Source organism: Rhinolophus hipposideros (genome assembly GCF_964194185.1).
Source record: "Rhinolophus hipposideros genome assembly, chromosome: 22".
In the NCBI taxonomy this organism is placed as follows: Eukaryota; Metazoa; Chordata; class Mammalia; order Chiroptera; family Rhinolophidae; genus Rhinolophus; species Rhinolophus hipposideros.
Genome location: NC_138068.1, coordinates 11,983,910 through 11,999,797, shown reverse-complemented (window position 1 = coordinate 11,999,797; position 15,888 = coordinate 11,983,910).

Here is a 15,888-nt window from a genome sequence, read left to right as displayed (position 1 = left end):
AACACCCACGGAGCCATAGGTATGGGAGTCAGATCACTATAGTCTCACTGGAGGCTGGATTCACACGACGTACGACCTGCTATCCACTTTTCTGCCAACCGACCGACTCTCCTCGACTCGACTCCCCAGCGCAGCCGCAGCAGTTATATTAGTGGCCAATGGCTCATTGGTTACAGCTGACGGCCAACTAGCCACAGCTGATGGCCTTCCAATCACAGTTGATGGCCATGTACTACCCAAGCCAGCACCTTTTTATGTGAGGCCGAGAGCCTGGAAACTGCTCTCTGGGGCTCTGTCCCCACAGTGAAATTCCAGAAATAAACAATTCATAAGTTTTAAATTGCATGCTGTTCTGAGTAGCGTGATGAAATCTTGAGTTGCGTGGCTCCATCCCACCCAGGACGTGAATCATGCCTTTGTCCAGAGTATCCATGCTGTGAGACGCTCCCAGCCCGTGAGTCACTTAGTAGCCATCTCAGTTGTCAGGTCGAGAGACAGAGAGAGAGAGAGGGAGAGGGAGAGAGAGAGAGAGAGAGAGAGAGAGAGAGAGAGGGAGGCCATGTTCACACCACTTTTATGACAGTATAATTTTATAATTGTTCTAGTTTATTAGTGATTGTTGTTAATCTTCTCTGTGCCTAATTTATAACTTAAACTTATCATAGATCTATCTGAATAGGAAAAAGCATTGTATATATAAGGTTCAGTGCTATCTGTGGTTTCAGGCACCCACTGGGGGTCTGGGAACGTGTCCCCCATGAATAAGGGCCCCTGCTGTGTATCTCTGCATCCCTGACAAAGGAATGGGGTTGCCCTTCATGGCAGCTGTAGCAAGTTCTGACTTCTAAGTGGAGCTCAGCCAGGGACTTTCTGTGTGACCTTGGGAACGTTTCTCTCTGGTTCAGGGCTTGCCACCCCCCCGCCCCACACACTCAGGTGTTTGATGAAGGGCTGGGACCCTAGAGGTTCTAAGGCTCCTGCCAATTCTACAAATAAGTGAAGAGGATCAACCCACTGTAGGGTCCTCTCCTGCCTGTGGGTGGAGGGGTGGGAGTGGGGCACATATCAGCCAGAGGGTGGCGCCAAGGTAACGTCCGAAGACCCCGGTGGCTGGCTTTTGCCTACTCTCTCGCCGAGTCCTTCCTTTGGAGGTGAGGCCTTTCCTCCCTCCGCCGCCCGTGGGCCGTGGGCCAGAGCCTCCTGCAACCTCCACTCTGCAACTTCATCCGTTCCCCAGGTCTCCCTCTCCCCTGCTTCCTTCATTTAACAGCAGCAGCTGCACTCCTACTGGGGCCTCATTCTGAGCTAGGGTTTTGCACAGTGACACACGGATCGAGTGCTTACTATATGCGAGGCTCAGCGCTTAGAACTTTCCTTGCATTGTCTGTGGGTAGGACAACCCTACACAAAGCACAGTGTCTTATATCACCCATTCTACAGATGGGTTGCAGAGGTTAAATGACTTGCTGAGGACTGAGGAGTGAGAGCTGGGATTTGGACCTAACTTGGTTGACCTAAAAGCTTGTGGTTTATACCCATTCAGGGAGTTGAGAAACAGGTACATGTTAAAAGACAGTGTGACTGCCCAGGGTAGAGGGAAAGCCAGAGCAGGGGCAGATAACCTCTCCGGCAGGGTTGCAAACTCCCACACTCACAGGGGCTCAAGGGTGAGGCAGGCCAGCTCAGGACAAGCCAAGGTGGCAGAGACTGGCAAATTGGAGAGGCTCTGCCTATCTTTGGGGGGCAGAGTTTATCAGTTCCTTGCGATGGCTGCCCTGCAAGAAGGAGGTTTACATTGCTGGGAACCCAGATTTCCATGTGAAATCACCCGATGTTTAAATGCCACAAATTCCAAAACTTAAAAAACTCAGTGACAACCCAAGAAAGCATATCACAGAGGCTTGGAATTAAAAGACACTGGGACTATCATCGTGTCTAACTGTTTTGTTTTATATATGGGAAAACTGAGGCCCTGGAAGGGTCCAGAGCCCAGATAGGCAATGGTGGCATAGGCAAGCTGTTTCTTTCCTTCACACCCAGTCAGGAGGCTGGAGAGAGCCTCTGGGGGCCTAGGCTCCCCCCTGTGCAAGCTTGGTTAGTGGGGTCTAAGGCATTGAAGCTCGAGGATTGAGGGAATTGCCTTGGGACCAGGGCTGAGCTGGGTGTAGTTGTCCTCTTCGTTCTGTGACACCTCCCCTGCGGTCCCAGGCCCTCCCCACACGTGCTGCACGCATGCACATATCCTCCCCTAAGCCTCTAGAGCCCTGAAGCAGATTCCTTGGGCAGCAGAAGTTATTAAACACTCTGCCCCAAAGGATTTCTCTCCCCCAGAGTGATTCTGGCGCAGAAAATTACAAACCTACCTGCGGGGGTGGGGAGATACAGTTTTAATTTGTAAAAAGGAAAAAAGAAAAAAAGCCATGCTGTGGTCCTGGAGTCTGGGGGAAGGGGAAAGCTCATGAGGGGGACTCCCCTGGGACATGCAGCTCTGTTATTGGGGGGCTGACTCTGGGAGGGGGTCAGCAAGGTCAGTCTGCAGTTTTTGCCCAGACAGATGGGGACAGTGGGCAGGGTCCTCTGTCCCCATTTCCCTCTTTCCCTGGGGCTCTCTGCCTCTCTCCCTGCCGACTGGCACATCCCGCCTGGTCTTGGCTGCCAGCTAGCTCCTGGCTTCTTCCTCTCTCCAGGACTCCCACCCTCTGCAGTGTCTGCCCATCTCCCCACCCCCCTCCTTGCTCGCTGACCAACCACTCCTTTTTCCTTCTCCCAGCAATTCCATCTCGCCCTTGTTGTCTTTTGAACCAGTGTTATTGTTTTGGCTAATTACGAAAGTCAGACCTGGCATTGCATATCCCATCCAAGCAATAAACGGGAAAATAAGACCACCTGTAAGCCTCCCACCACCCCTGCCAACAACAAGTTACAGGTCCTTCCAAACTTGTTTCTGGGCCAAGAATATTTTTTAAACGTGGGCTATTATTACATACACTGTTTTGCAAGCAGCCTTTTTGGCTTAGCGTATACAGCAGACATCTCACCACACCCATAGATATAGATGGACAGTGTGCTTTTTAATTGCTGCATAGGATTCCATTGTTCAGCTGGAGCCTGGTTCCTGTCAGGACTTCATATTAATGGACTTTTTAGGTGGCTTGTCTCTTCTCCTTTGCCCGAGTCCCTTCCTGCTTCCCCAGTGCCTCTTCCTCCCCACCTGTCCTCCCCCATCTCCCGTTTTCTCTCCTCCGCCTTTTCCACCCTCCCTTCCTTTCCTGCCTCCATCCCAGCATTATACCTTGTTTCTCGTCTCTAGCCCAACCCATTCCCTCCAAGCCCTTGGCCCCCTGTGGAGGGGTGGGGGGTGGTTGGTGTTTAACACCCGCTCCCCTGTGTCAGACATGTGCCATCTCATTAGTGCGCCTGTGCCCCCAAGTGAGGCAGTCAGGAGCCACAGTGGCAGCGAGAGGCCTAATTGAATGTAACTAATTATTCACTCCCTTAAATGGGCCTGGGAGGGACAGAATTACTCACTCTGAACTGGGGAGACAGGGAACTGGCCGGCTGGCAAACAAATCCTGGGGCCTGTGGAGCCAGCTCTCCTTGGAATACTAATTAGGCAGCAGTGACGACTGGATAAAATCAGAAACAGAGTCGCCAATCCATCCCCGTCTGATCCTGGAAGCTGGCCTTGGGAGGAGAAATGAATCTTTCTGTGAATCTAATTGGAGGCCTGATCCCACCCCGGATCCTACGCTGGGGGCTGAGAGGGCTGCGCAAATGACATGTTGGGCTTGTGGCCTGCGGAAGGCAGGAGGCTCATGTTTAATATGGAGTGAGGCAGGAGGGCACAGCAGCCCTGGAGGGAATGTGACGGGGGGGGGGTGGATTGCAAGGAACCTCAGTCCACCTAGAGCCCAGGGGACCCAGCTGGCCCCCAGGAGCATGCCCTCTACTCCTGAGGACCCCCAGGGCCAGACCCTGTGCTAATGGCCGGAGCCCAGTGTCCTCACTGCAGCCCAATGGGTTGGCATGCTCCTTGTCTGACATGATGAAAACAAGGCTCAGAAAGGAAAAGTCATTCATTCAAAATCAGACAGCCAGGCTGGGGTTCATTCCTATGTAGCTGCAAAGCTCGAGTTCCCAAGCCCTAGAATGACCCAGGCCTCACCCTGACCAGCTAAATAAGACCCATGGGGTGGAGGTGTGATGGTTAGCAGTCCAGGCACCAGTATTTTTTTTAGAGCTTCCCCAGTGGTTCTAACATTCAACCAGGCCTGGAAATCAGTGATTTAGACCTCAGTTCCTTATTTGAGTCTCTGATCCTGCTTCAGATGGTTTGTGGCATCCCTGCCTCCACTCACTTCCGCCCTCTCATCTTACCCTCCCAAATGACCTCCAAGTTGTAGTCTTACCTGTGACCTGGTTTCCCGACATCCTGGGTGTGAAGGTTGGGGGCAGGAGGGACCGTGTGGAACAGGATGAGGGAGGTGACTTGGGTGGGGGAGGGATACTGGGGGGAGAGGAAAGGAAGAACGTGGCCCCAGGGTGGCTCTGAGCTGTACCTTTCCCGGCAGTTCATGGAGGTCAGAGGTGAGAGATGACCTCACATTTGATCTTGACAACACTTTGAGGAAATATTGGCTAATCTTGCAGCCGAACAAAGTGAGGCTCAGAAAGGTTAATTGGCTCAAGGAAACAGGACAGCCAGTGTCCAGTTTCTGGCTCTTCTGAATTCTAAAGTTCGGTGCTCCTTTCTCCTATGCTGCTTTGATTCTGTTATTGCGTTTGCAATCGCTTCTCGAGCAGGTGTTAGTGTAAGCGTGCTTACACTATTCTGCGTGTGTGTGTGCTTGTTGGATGGGTGTGTGTGTTCTCTCCTTCCTGAAGGGGGCCGACTGTGGACAAGCTTCCCACTCCTGCCCACCACAGTGCCTCCTGCTGACCAACGTGCGGAAGGAGGAGGGGGCACCTGCCCCTGCTTCTTACTCCCCACCCTCACTTCCCCCAGCCAGTTCCAGTGCCCACTCAGCAGGCAATGACCCCCCCTCCTGGCTATGGAGGATGGGTCCTCCTGCCAGCCATGTGACAGACAGCCTTGTTTGTGACAAAGGTGGAGAGAGAACCCTAGTAGTTCTAGGGCTGTGAAATTCTCCCTTTCCCAAGCTTTCCTGCTGCCCCCTCTCCAGTCCCCAGTGGAGGTGACAGGGAGAGATGGACGATGGTCACATTCACCCCCCTCCATCTACCCTCTCTAAATGTGGGGACTTCAAGAGAGCTTCAAAGAGAGGCAGCGAATTTATGATCCCAATAGATTCCCCAATCACCTCACTGGCCAGTCCATCTTTCTGAAGCCAAGGATGAAATGAAATTATCGTGAAATAAATTGGTACAGATGATGGAGGTACTGGTGGGGGTGGGGCCACAGGAGTGTGAGTGGCAGAGGAAGATGGAGCTCAGGTGGGAGGGCCATTGCCCCCGCCCCTTGGCTAAGACCCAGAGAGGAGATTCCTCTGACTTTCCTCCCCTTGAGGTCTTCAGTTGTATGGGGTGTGGGGTGTATCATCTCTGCTCCCAACTCTCCCTTAAAAGCCATTGTCCAATAAGAGCTGGATGCAGGACCTTCCAGCTTGTGATTGGCTTTTGCGTCACTCACGCTTCCAAACCTTAGAGTCAGAGAGAGGGGCAGGGAAAACTGAGCAGGGCAGCTGGACCAGGGGGAGGATAAGGGAGGGTTTGGGTTGGGGGTGGGGGAGGGGGTGGGGGGCAACAGAGTCAGGACCATGGTCCTGGGTAAGGCTCCACATCTTTAGTTACCAACCTGTAATCATGGCCAGGAACCAATCAGAAGGTCCCTCAGAGGTACAGGGTCCTTGGAGGCCCCCTGCTGGGCCAGGTGTTAATTCTTTAATTTCTGGAAATGAGGAGAGAGCCAGGGAAGGGACCAATGTGCTGAGGCTCCTTGGAGAGCTCGGGTAGCACCTGTTTACCAACATGTTTGGAAGTAGTTCAGTATTTTACCATCTTCTATAGCAGGACTGGTGTGTTCCAGCTGGGTCACAGTCTTGGAGCAGAGCAAGAGATTGGGGCAGCCGGTCCCCGAAGCCCTGGATTCCCCTCTCCCTCCCTTTGGAGCAGCAGTGTTCCCAGAGACACTGCCTAACTGGTGGCCTTTGGGCTGGTGGATGGACCCAGTGCTAGCCTAGAGTGCCAGAGCCTTTCTTCCCCCACTCCCCATCTCAGCCAGCTCCCAGGGGACCCCCATCCACCCCGAGCACTGAGCTGGAAGTGGATGCAGCCAGCTGGCTGGGATGAGATCATTCAGTCCCCTGAGCAAGGCCAGTCCGAGCCACAGGGAAATGATGAAAGTCAAGGCTCTGCTGGGATCACTGGGCAAGACAGGCCCTCCCCAGTCAGCTCTGGTCTTGCCCTGGGATCCCCGCGGCCTCCTCTTCCCAGGAAGGGGCACGGTGACTTTTGGGCAATAAGGACCAGACAGCCAGACCGTCAACACTTACTGATGTTGCAGGCTGAATGTGTGCGTGCAGCCCCAGGGTCACCGCAGCCGGGTGGGGATGGCAGCCAGATGCCGACTCACTCTGGAAATGAGTTTTGCCTTGTTATCTGTGCTCACTCAGGCCAAGGCCTTGAGCATGAACTAACCCATCCATGGAGGTTAGAAGTGGGGGTGTGGGGGGCGGAGAGGGGCTGGAAGTGAGGTGAGGGGGAGGGAGCAGAAACAGGCTGGACTAGATAGAGCACCTGCTAGAGTGTGTGCATGTGTGTCCCTGGGGGCTTTATATTTGTGCCTTTTTGCCTCCAAAAGTCTGTGTGTATTTTCCTGGTTAATGTGAATGTCCTTTAAAAGAATGTGTGCGTAAGTGCTTTGCTTTCTGCTCCTGTGTGCTGATATTTCTCTTCAGTGTGTACATGTTGTGTGTGTGTGTACATGCACAATCACAATCCTGGTGGTTTTGTTTGACATGCCCCAGTCCTGCCCAGCCCCCTCAGAAGCCTGCAGGCCCAGACACAGCCTAAGGGATAGAGCCAGGTGGGCAGGGCACCCAGGAGGCAGTCTGGGGCAAGCTGGGCCCTGGAGGTGGCACCAGCCTGGCAGGGAACAAAGGGGCAATCAGTTGAGAGGCCACAAGAGCACTGGCTGATTGAGGGAAAGGAATTAGTGAGGAGCCTCCCGGGGCCCTGGGGGGGGGATATGGGAAGGGGGTGGGCAGTAGGGGGCTCCTGGCATCCTGTTTAGGGAGCAGGCGCAGCTGGGCTCACCTGAGCTGCAGGGGGCAGGCAGCAGGGAGGATAGGTAGAGGGAGAAGCCCAGGGATGGGCCAGGAACAAACTGCAGCAGGGTCTGGGGTTGGGGACCTGGAGTGATGACCTTGAGGCGAGGAGTTAGGGTTCCCAGAGGAGGGGACAGCCTGGATAGGGCAGATATCACCCTTCTCCTAGCAGGTCCCACCTATCCAGAGCTCTGTGGGTCTAGCAATGAGCCAAACATTTGCCAAACAATCCTCACGACATGGAGGTACGTTCTGTCATCAACCAGGGTCCCAAATTAGGAAACAGATGCCTAGAGTAGTGAGGGGACTTGCTCAAGGCTGCACAGCTCCTAATCCAGGTTGGCTTGACTTTAGAGCCCCCCTTTAACTTGTATGCCACCATGCCTCTCCCCGGCCCACGGCTGCATCACCTGTGGGGAGAAGAAACAGGGAGACAGATGTCAGGGACACAAAAAGAGGGATTTACAAATCACCCTGACCTGCAAGGCAGACTGACCTGGGAGATGGTGAAATGCATGTCACTGGAGGTATGTAAGGAGTGGCTCACCAACAAGGGGCTTTCTTTCCTGGTAGGAGGCTGGGTTCCATTTTCTCCATCACTTGGACTTGAGTAGGCCGCTGGGTTTGAATCCCATCTCCATTGTTTACTCCCTGTGCGACCTTGGACAACTTGCTGGCCCTCTCTGTGCCTCACTTTTCTCATTTGTAAAATGGAACAGTGTGAGGATTGAATGGATAGTATATGTAAAGTGCTTAGAAGGGTACCTGGCACATAGTAAGCTCTCAATAATTCTAACATTGTATGTTAGGTGCAGCAGAGAAGGACTGGATGGGGACTATGGAGGGTCAGAGAAGGGAAGAGGTAGAATTTGGGATAAACCGAAAGCAAGATAGAAATGCAGGTGCTGGTTCTGAGACTTGAGGTGTTGAGCGGGGATTCAGGTGACCTCCTGAAGGTCTCTAGGCTCAGTCTCCCTGCTTCAGTCCAGACCTCACATCTCTCCGTGGGGTCGGTGCTCCTCCCTTCTCCCTGCTGTTCCTGCCTAGTCTCTCCTCCTCCACTCCATTCTCTACCTCTGTTAACTTGACCATGTCATCCCCCTACCCCATCCACAGCCTTTGATGACTCCCCTTTGACCGTAGAAGAGGTTCTCCAAGTGTGCCAGGAGAATCCAGGAGGTTGGAGATAACCCTAGGGGGCCATAGTCTGGTGTCCCTTGGGGACTTTCCAGTTCTCTTTCAAGGAGGACATCTCAGGTTGGTGGTGGTTTGTCTCTTACACCTGTTGCCCAAGGGAGCTCAGGCTCAGACGCAGCTATCAGCACACAACGGCATCTCGTTAGAACTCAACAACGCTGACCGGTTTACAATTAGATTTCTCCGGCCATATCCTTCTTCTCAAGCACCTCCTCTTGCCTCCTCAACTCCATGCTTTCTTGTTTGCATTCTTTCTGCTGGCTGCTTCTGCCCAGTCACCTGTTTGGGTTTTCCCTCTGCCGCCCGCCCTCTAAAGCTGGTTGTACCATCAGGTTCTGCTTCGGGTCTTTCTTGTCTGGGATTCTATGCAGTCCCATGGCCTTAAACACCACCAGGGATTCTCCAGGGCATCTCTCCAGACTCAGAGAAATTTCCAGCTGCCTTCTTGACATTTCCACTTGGATGTCTAACAGCTATCTGTATCTAAAAGTCCAAAATGGAGCCTGAGTTGCCCCACACCTCGGTCTCCCCTCTCGTCTGCCGTTTCAGTAGATGGTTAAACATCGAGGAGTGACCCCGATTCTTCTCTCTTGCTTGACTGACCCACCCCATCCATCAGCCACACTTGTCAACTTTACCTGTAAAACATATGCTGAAATAGCCGTTTCTCTCCATGGCTCCCTGCCCCGTCCTGAGCCAGAATCCACCCTCACTTGTAGGTCGCAGTCACCTCTGCACTAGTCTGGCTGCTTCTATCTTGCACCCCTCAATTCACCACACGGCAGCTGGAGGGGCTTTTAAAACACATTGATCAGATTATGTCACGCCACTGTTTAAAAGTCTCAAAGGGCATTACTTTGTGCTTACAACAAATCCAAGCCCTTCGCTCTGGCTTAGAAGGCCCGTGTGACTGGGGACTTTTTCTCTGTTTCTCCCACTTCATCTCTTATCTGACGGCCCCCTTGGCCCTCTCTGTTCCAGTCAAACTCAGCTCAATTAAACTTTATTCTCTCTGCCCAGAATCTTCTCCCCCTTGATCTTTCGGTGCTCGGTACCTTCGCTTCCTTTACCTGTTTGCTTGAGGGTCACCTTCTGAGAAAGGCCTTCCCTGACCATCCAATAGTAAAGTCACCCCCACACATGACCCCGCCTGCCTCTTCTAGCTCTCTGCAGAGCATGACATTTTTATTTGTTTCCTTTGTTTGGTTTTGCTTTTCCCCATTATAAACCAAGAACATGAAAGTTTAGTAGGAATGTTACCTGTTTGGTTCATTGCTGTATTCCCAGTGCCAAAAATAGTGCCTCGGTCATTGGAGATCGTCATTAAGTATTTCTTGATTGAATTAATAGATGGTATTTATTTTTACAATCACCTTTGATTTATGACGAGTGTGACTGTTTTCTCCATTTTAGACAGTGATATAAAATTTCAAGGATAAAGCAAAAAAAAAAAAAATCCAATAGGAGACCTTGGATCTAGAATATATAAAGAACTCTTACAATCTGACAATAAAAAGACAGTACAATTAAAACATGGGTAAAGGATTTGAATATAAATTTCTCCAAGGAAGATATACAAATGGCCAACAAGCACACGGAAAGATGCTCACCATCATCCGTCATTAGGGAAATGCAAATCCAAACCACAGTGAGACACCACTTCAAACCCACTAGAATTTAGCTACTAGAATAACTAAAATGAAAAAGACAGATGATAATAAGTGTGAGCAAGGATGTGGAGAGATTGGAATGCTCATACATTACTAGTGGGACTGTAAAATGGTACAGGCACTTTGGAAATAGTGTGGCAGTTCCTCAAAGAATGAAACGTGGGGTAACCAGAAGGCCCAGCAATTCTCCTCCTAGGTGTCTGCCTGAGAGAAAAACATATGTCCACACAAAACTGGTATATGAATGTTGATGATGATGGCATTGTTCAAAATATCCATGTGTCATCAACTGATGAATGAACAAAATGTGGTATAGCTATACAATGGAATATTTTCAGCAATAAAAAGGAACGCAGTACCGATACATGCTACAACATGGGTGAACCTTAAAACCAATATGCTAATTGAAAAAAACCAGTCACAAAGGCCACATATTATGTGATTCTATCCATATGAAATGTCCAGAATAGACACATCAATAGAAATTGAAAATAGGTTAGTGGTTGCCAGAGACTGAGAGGGAGGGGGAATGAGAAGTGAGTGGTAATGGGTACAGGATTTCTTTTGGGGTGATGAGAATGTTCTAAAGATCAGATAGCGGTGCTGGTTGTACAACTCTGTGAACAGGCTGAAAACCACTGAACTGTACACTTTAAAAGGGTAGGCTTTATGCTATGTGAATTATATCTCAATAAAGCTATTAAAACAATAAAGTGAAAAAGTGATAATTTACAGAAAAAAGCTAACAGCGGTACAGAGACACATGGATCCCTGGCAAAATCATGGAAGAGGAATGTGAACGATTGAAGTAGGCTTATAGGCTTATAAGGCTATGTCTAGACGTCCTAGTTTAACATTCAAAGGCTTACCTCCAGCTTCACGCTCATTCTTCTCTTAATTGGGCCACATTGGGCTGCTCCCTGTCTCTGAAACACTTAGGAATCTTTCAAGCTGCCTTGTCTTTGCAAATCTTGGCCCCTGACTGGAATGCCCTTTCTTCTCTATCCAGTTTAGCTCAGTCCAGTCAGTATTGGTGGGATTGATAGGTGGTACGGCCCAGGCCGTGCGCCTGGGGCTGGCAGTACAGGGCAGAGGAGCGAGACAGACCGGGGCTGGGCCTTGGGTTGGCTCCCAGACAGAATGAGGGAGACAGATGAGGATCTGGCAAGTTGGAGGAAGATTCTGGGATGAGTCCTGGGGCTGCAGAAATGCAGCAGAAGAACGTAACACAGCCTGTGAGATCCAGAGGGACATTTCAGCTGAGGAGTTAGCCAGGCAAAGAATAGCCAGGGAAGAGAGTGGCAAGCAGAGGGAACAGTCTGGGTGAAGGCCTCAAGATAGTGCGTGGCAGGTTGGAGGAATCATCAGAGGGTGGATGTAGCTGGCATGTAGCCTGGGAGGTGGGGAGTGGTGAGAAATGATCCGAGAGAGACAGGCGGGTCTGGTGATCAGGGCTCTTGTAGGCATGCCAAGGACTCTGTCGTTTTTCAGAGCTCAATTAGATCTCGTACGACACAATATTATGGTTATTTTTTCTTCAAATCTCTGATCACCCCTGGCATTATACATCCATCTGTTTATTGTCTCTCCCCTACTAGAAAGGACACGGACTTTGTGCTGTTCACTGCTGGGTCCCCAACAGCCAGAGTAGTGCCCAGCTCACGTAGACGCTCAATAAATACTTACTGAATGCGTGAATGTACGTGCCTGTCTCTGGTGCTTAAATGAATCATTTAAAGTCAGGAAATGGTTGGATTCATCATTTTGTCCTCAGGGCCTAGCACAGAGCTTGGCATACACATGCTGCTTAATAAATATTTAAAGAATAAGTGAGTCAATGAATGAATGAATGAATGAATGAATATCTCCCCCAAAGGGCTACAAATTCCTGAAGCGCAGGGACTCCCCAGTGCGCAGCACACTGCCTAGCAGAGAGCAGACAGTCAATAAAGGTTTGCTGAACTACACAAGAGTCTTCTTTGGATGGGGGCCTCTGGCAGGCCAGCAGTGGAAGCTAAAATAAGCGCTCCTTCCAGGATACTGGCTCCCAGGCAGGCCGGAAGGAGAGATAAACCTACAGCAAAGGGTCTCAGGACCTAGAGACACATCCTGTACCTACAGGGTCAGCCTGGATGTGTGGGCTGGCCAGCAAGATCAGCAGCACCAAGAAGGGCTTTCTGGGGGCGAGAGAAGCCACCCTTGCCCATCAGTCCCCTAGCTCCGCCCTCTTCTGGTGACTGGCTCCTCCACTGAGGTGTGGGCGCAGCTAGGGGTGGTGGTGGGTGGGATGGGACAGATGGTGGGAGACAAGGAAACCCCCATGTTCTCCTCCATCTGTTACATTTAATTGACTTCCCACAGAAAGAAAAAAAAAATAAACCAGTTGCATGGATGAAATTGCTAATTAAAAGGCCCTCTGATTAGACAGACAAATATTTACCAATTATGCCTGACCCTGTCTGTCCCTCTTATGTCTGCAAACTCCCCCATCAGCACCATGGCTGCATGACACCCAGCTGGTGGCTCTTCCACCAATCGCTCCCCTGGGGCTCAGACTGGCTACGGGTGAAACAGGGTAGGAAAGAGGCAAATACTGGCAAATAGTCATTCAACAAACACTCACAATGCCTCTTCCATGTAGGCTCAGTGCCGGGTCCCTGGAAGCCAGAGCAGGATTCCCATAGACAGTTCTTCAGGTTGTATGCTGCACAAAAGCTCATCTCTAGGAGAGTGGGGCTCCGCTTGCCAATCTGAGACCCCTGGTGCCAGAAGAAGGGGATTTTTCTTTTCATTGCACAATAGGCCATTAGCTTGCCAAGCCATATTCATGGGATTGTGCCCACACAGCTCTACAGAGATGAATATAATTCAGTTCCTCATCCAAGGGCTCTTGGGATAGCGGGGAAGAAAAATATGCCTATGAGGAGTAAACAGTCATTTAGCAAACATTTATTGAGCACCTAATGTTTACCAAGCACTGCAAGGGGGGAGAGAGACATGAGTAATATACGTTTCCTGCCTTCCAGGAGCCTAGACTACTCGGAAGAGATGGATGTACATACTTCAATCTGTGCTTTCTTTTTTCCTTTACATCCTTCATTCCAAATAATATTTAGGAATACCTGGGAGGTAACAGTAAATAGCTCTGGACTCACAGTGCCTATATTCAAATCCTGACTCTACCACATCCTGGCTGTGTGACCTTAGGTAAGGTATGTCACCTCTCTGGGCCTCAGGCTTCCTTTCTATAAATTGGAGGTAGTAATGGTAACAGCATCTCAGTGTTATTATGATTACATGAGTTAATGCATGTAACTCATGCTTGATACATAGTAAGTGCTCAATAAAAATTAGATATTGTGGGTTTTTTTTTCAGTACTTATTATATGCTAGGTAGCTATTATATGCTGTCCCTTGGGAATACAGAGCTACTTGTACCAGTTCAATTTCCTCTCCCTTTAGAACTCACAGTGTGGAACACACTCAGAGAAATCCATTAACACCCATAGGCTCACACACACTCAGGCTATGCTGAAAAAAGGTTGAGGAGGCAGGGTATGGTTCTAGAATGAATGAGTCTTAGCTTAGAAGTCAGACGCGTTGGGGTTGTCTTAAGCCCAGGCTGGGGAAATAGAACGATTGCCTGGTAAGGTAGTGAGCTCTATGTCACTGGAGGTATGACAAAGTGTGAGGTTGCTACAGAGAGGAACCCAGCTATGGGAGAAAGGCAGGCCAATTTCATCAGGCAGACACTGGGACAGTGGGACAAGTTTCCCAGGAACAGATCTGTGCCTGGCACTGGGCAATGCCTTGGGAATCCATTCCTCTAGCAAAGGGACAGCCAGGCTTCCTGCCATGTCTGTCCATTCCCCGGGGCAAGGCACTGAATGGCAGGACAGCAGGCAGAGGCAGGAAAGCGGCAGCCCCCAGCCTTTCTAGGAGGCCCAAGGGGGGTGGGACATAGTTGGGATGGCTCATTCCTGAAGGGGTGACTTGGGTACCAACGCTGCTTCTGTGATCACTGTCTACTTATTCCCCCTCAGTTAATCCACCTGTAAAATGGGAAGAGAATGGACAAGAGAATATTAGTGCCAAGCCCTTGTTTCCGTTTTCCCATTCCCTAATAACAGACAACATGTATTGAATACTCACCACATGCCAAGGATGGGGCTAAGCTGTTGCATGTAGCATCTCATTTAAATCTCATTTAAAAAACCCAGGAGGCAGCACCATTATTGTCACACCCACTATACAGATGAGGAAACTGAGGTCCTCAGAAGTGAAGTAAGTTGTACAAGTTCACCCAGCATGGAAATAATAGAGCCAGGTCTCAAATCCAGGCCTGGTTGCCTAGTATGCCGGTAACCCTGCCCTCTTGCAAGACTGTCCTGCCAGGCTCGCCAGGATGGCCCCCAGCCTGTGCCGCATCCCTGGGAACACCATCCCCCCACTCCCTGTCCCCCTCCTGGGATCATACCATGAAAAGCCCATGCAGAGCCTTCTCCTCTAGAGGGATATATATTATCTAAATTTGATAAGACAACTTAATTTCACTCTGTGTCTGTTACCGGCGATAAAACCAGGAGACTTTTATGACCCAGCATCCTCGGCAAGATTGTCAGGAACTTATTATACAAGGTCTAACTGGATTTCTCTCTTCAGATGGCTGGAAGCCACGGGCTGGAACGCAATTCGGCAACACATTTGGGGGAATAAATGCAAAATGCTTGTTCCAGACTTAGATAAGGCAGCAGGCCTCCCCAAGAATCCGATCTGCCTTTCCTGGGCCCTGAAGGGTAATTCAGGGAGGATTTGCTCTGTTGGGGGAGAAAGGGATGATGGGTTCTGTTTCCCGCATCCCTTGATCTTTCTCACCCCAGGGAAGGAATGTGGAGGTACCTAAGACTTGGGGTTCAGAATAGCAGTTCCTGGAGAGTCCGCATTCAGGGCAGAGGTGGGGGTAAGGGAGGAGGGCCGGATGGGTGGTGGAGGGTGAGACCAAAGATATGAGGATTGTGTGCATGGAAAGAGGGTGCAAGATGAACAAAAGATGGGAAACTGGGTGGGTCTTTGCTTGCTGCTCAGGGATCCTCATTTATGTCCCTTTCAGTGGGCTCAGGACTCCATTAAGGGAAGTCTTGTCTCATCTTTTCAGCTTCTTCTGCCTCTTCTTCCATCTGGGATCCTCATTCCACCTGGGTCCCTCACTTCTCAGTTTTTGGAGGGGTGAGGGTAACATTTACTAAGCCATTTACTGTGTGCCACGGCCTGGCACGACTGTGGTCTCATCGAACCCTCACCACAATTTTTCAAGCTAGATTCTTATTACACTCATTCTGCAGATGAGGAAACAGAGGCACAGAGAGGTTAAGTCACTTGCCCAAAGGCACACAGCCCAGAAGGGTGGGAGAATTCTGTCTGCCAGGATCTGGCCCCAGGACTTGGAGCAGAGCTTGGGAGTGTCCTCAGACTTTGGGGCTGGGCTGGGGGACTGACTCCTTCCTATGGGGGAGAGTTGTCACTGAGCCTAAGCTTGTATTGTTTAACTACACACTGGCAAAAGGGTATTTCCAATAGACAGGAGAATAAGGGGAGCACTGCAGTGAGATGAAGAGCGGTTGTCAGGATCAGTCACTGTTGGAGGGGGCAGGGGGCAGGAGCTGGCCTTTGTCAGGAGATGATAAATGGGCTGGGTCCCAGCTGCGGGGTGCTGAAGGGCAAACAGAGACACAGTT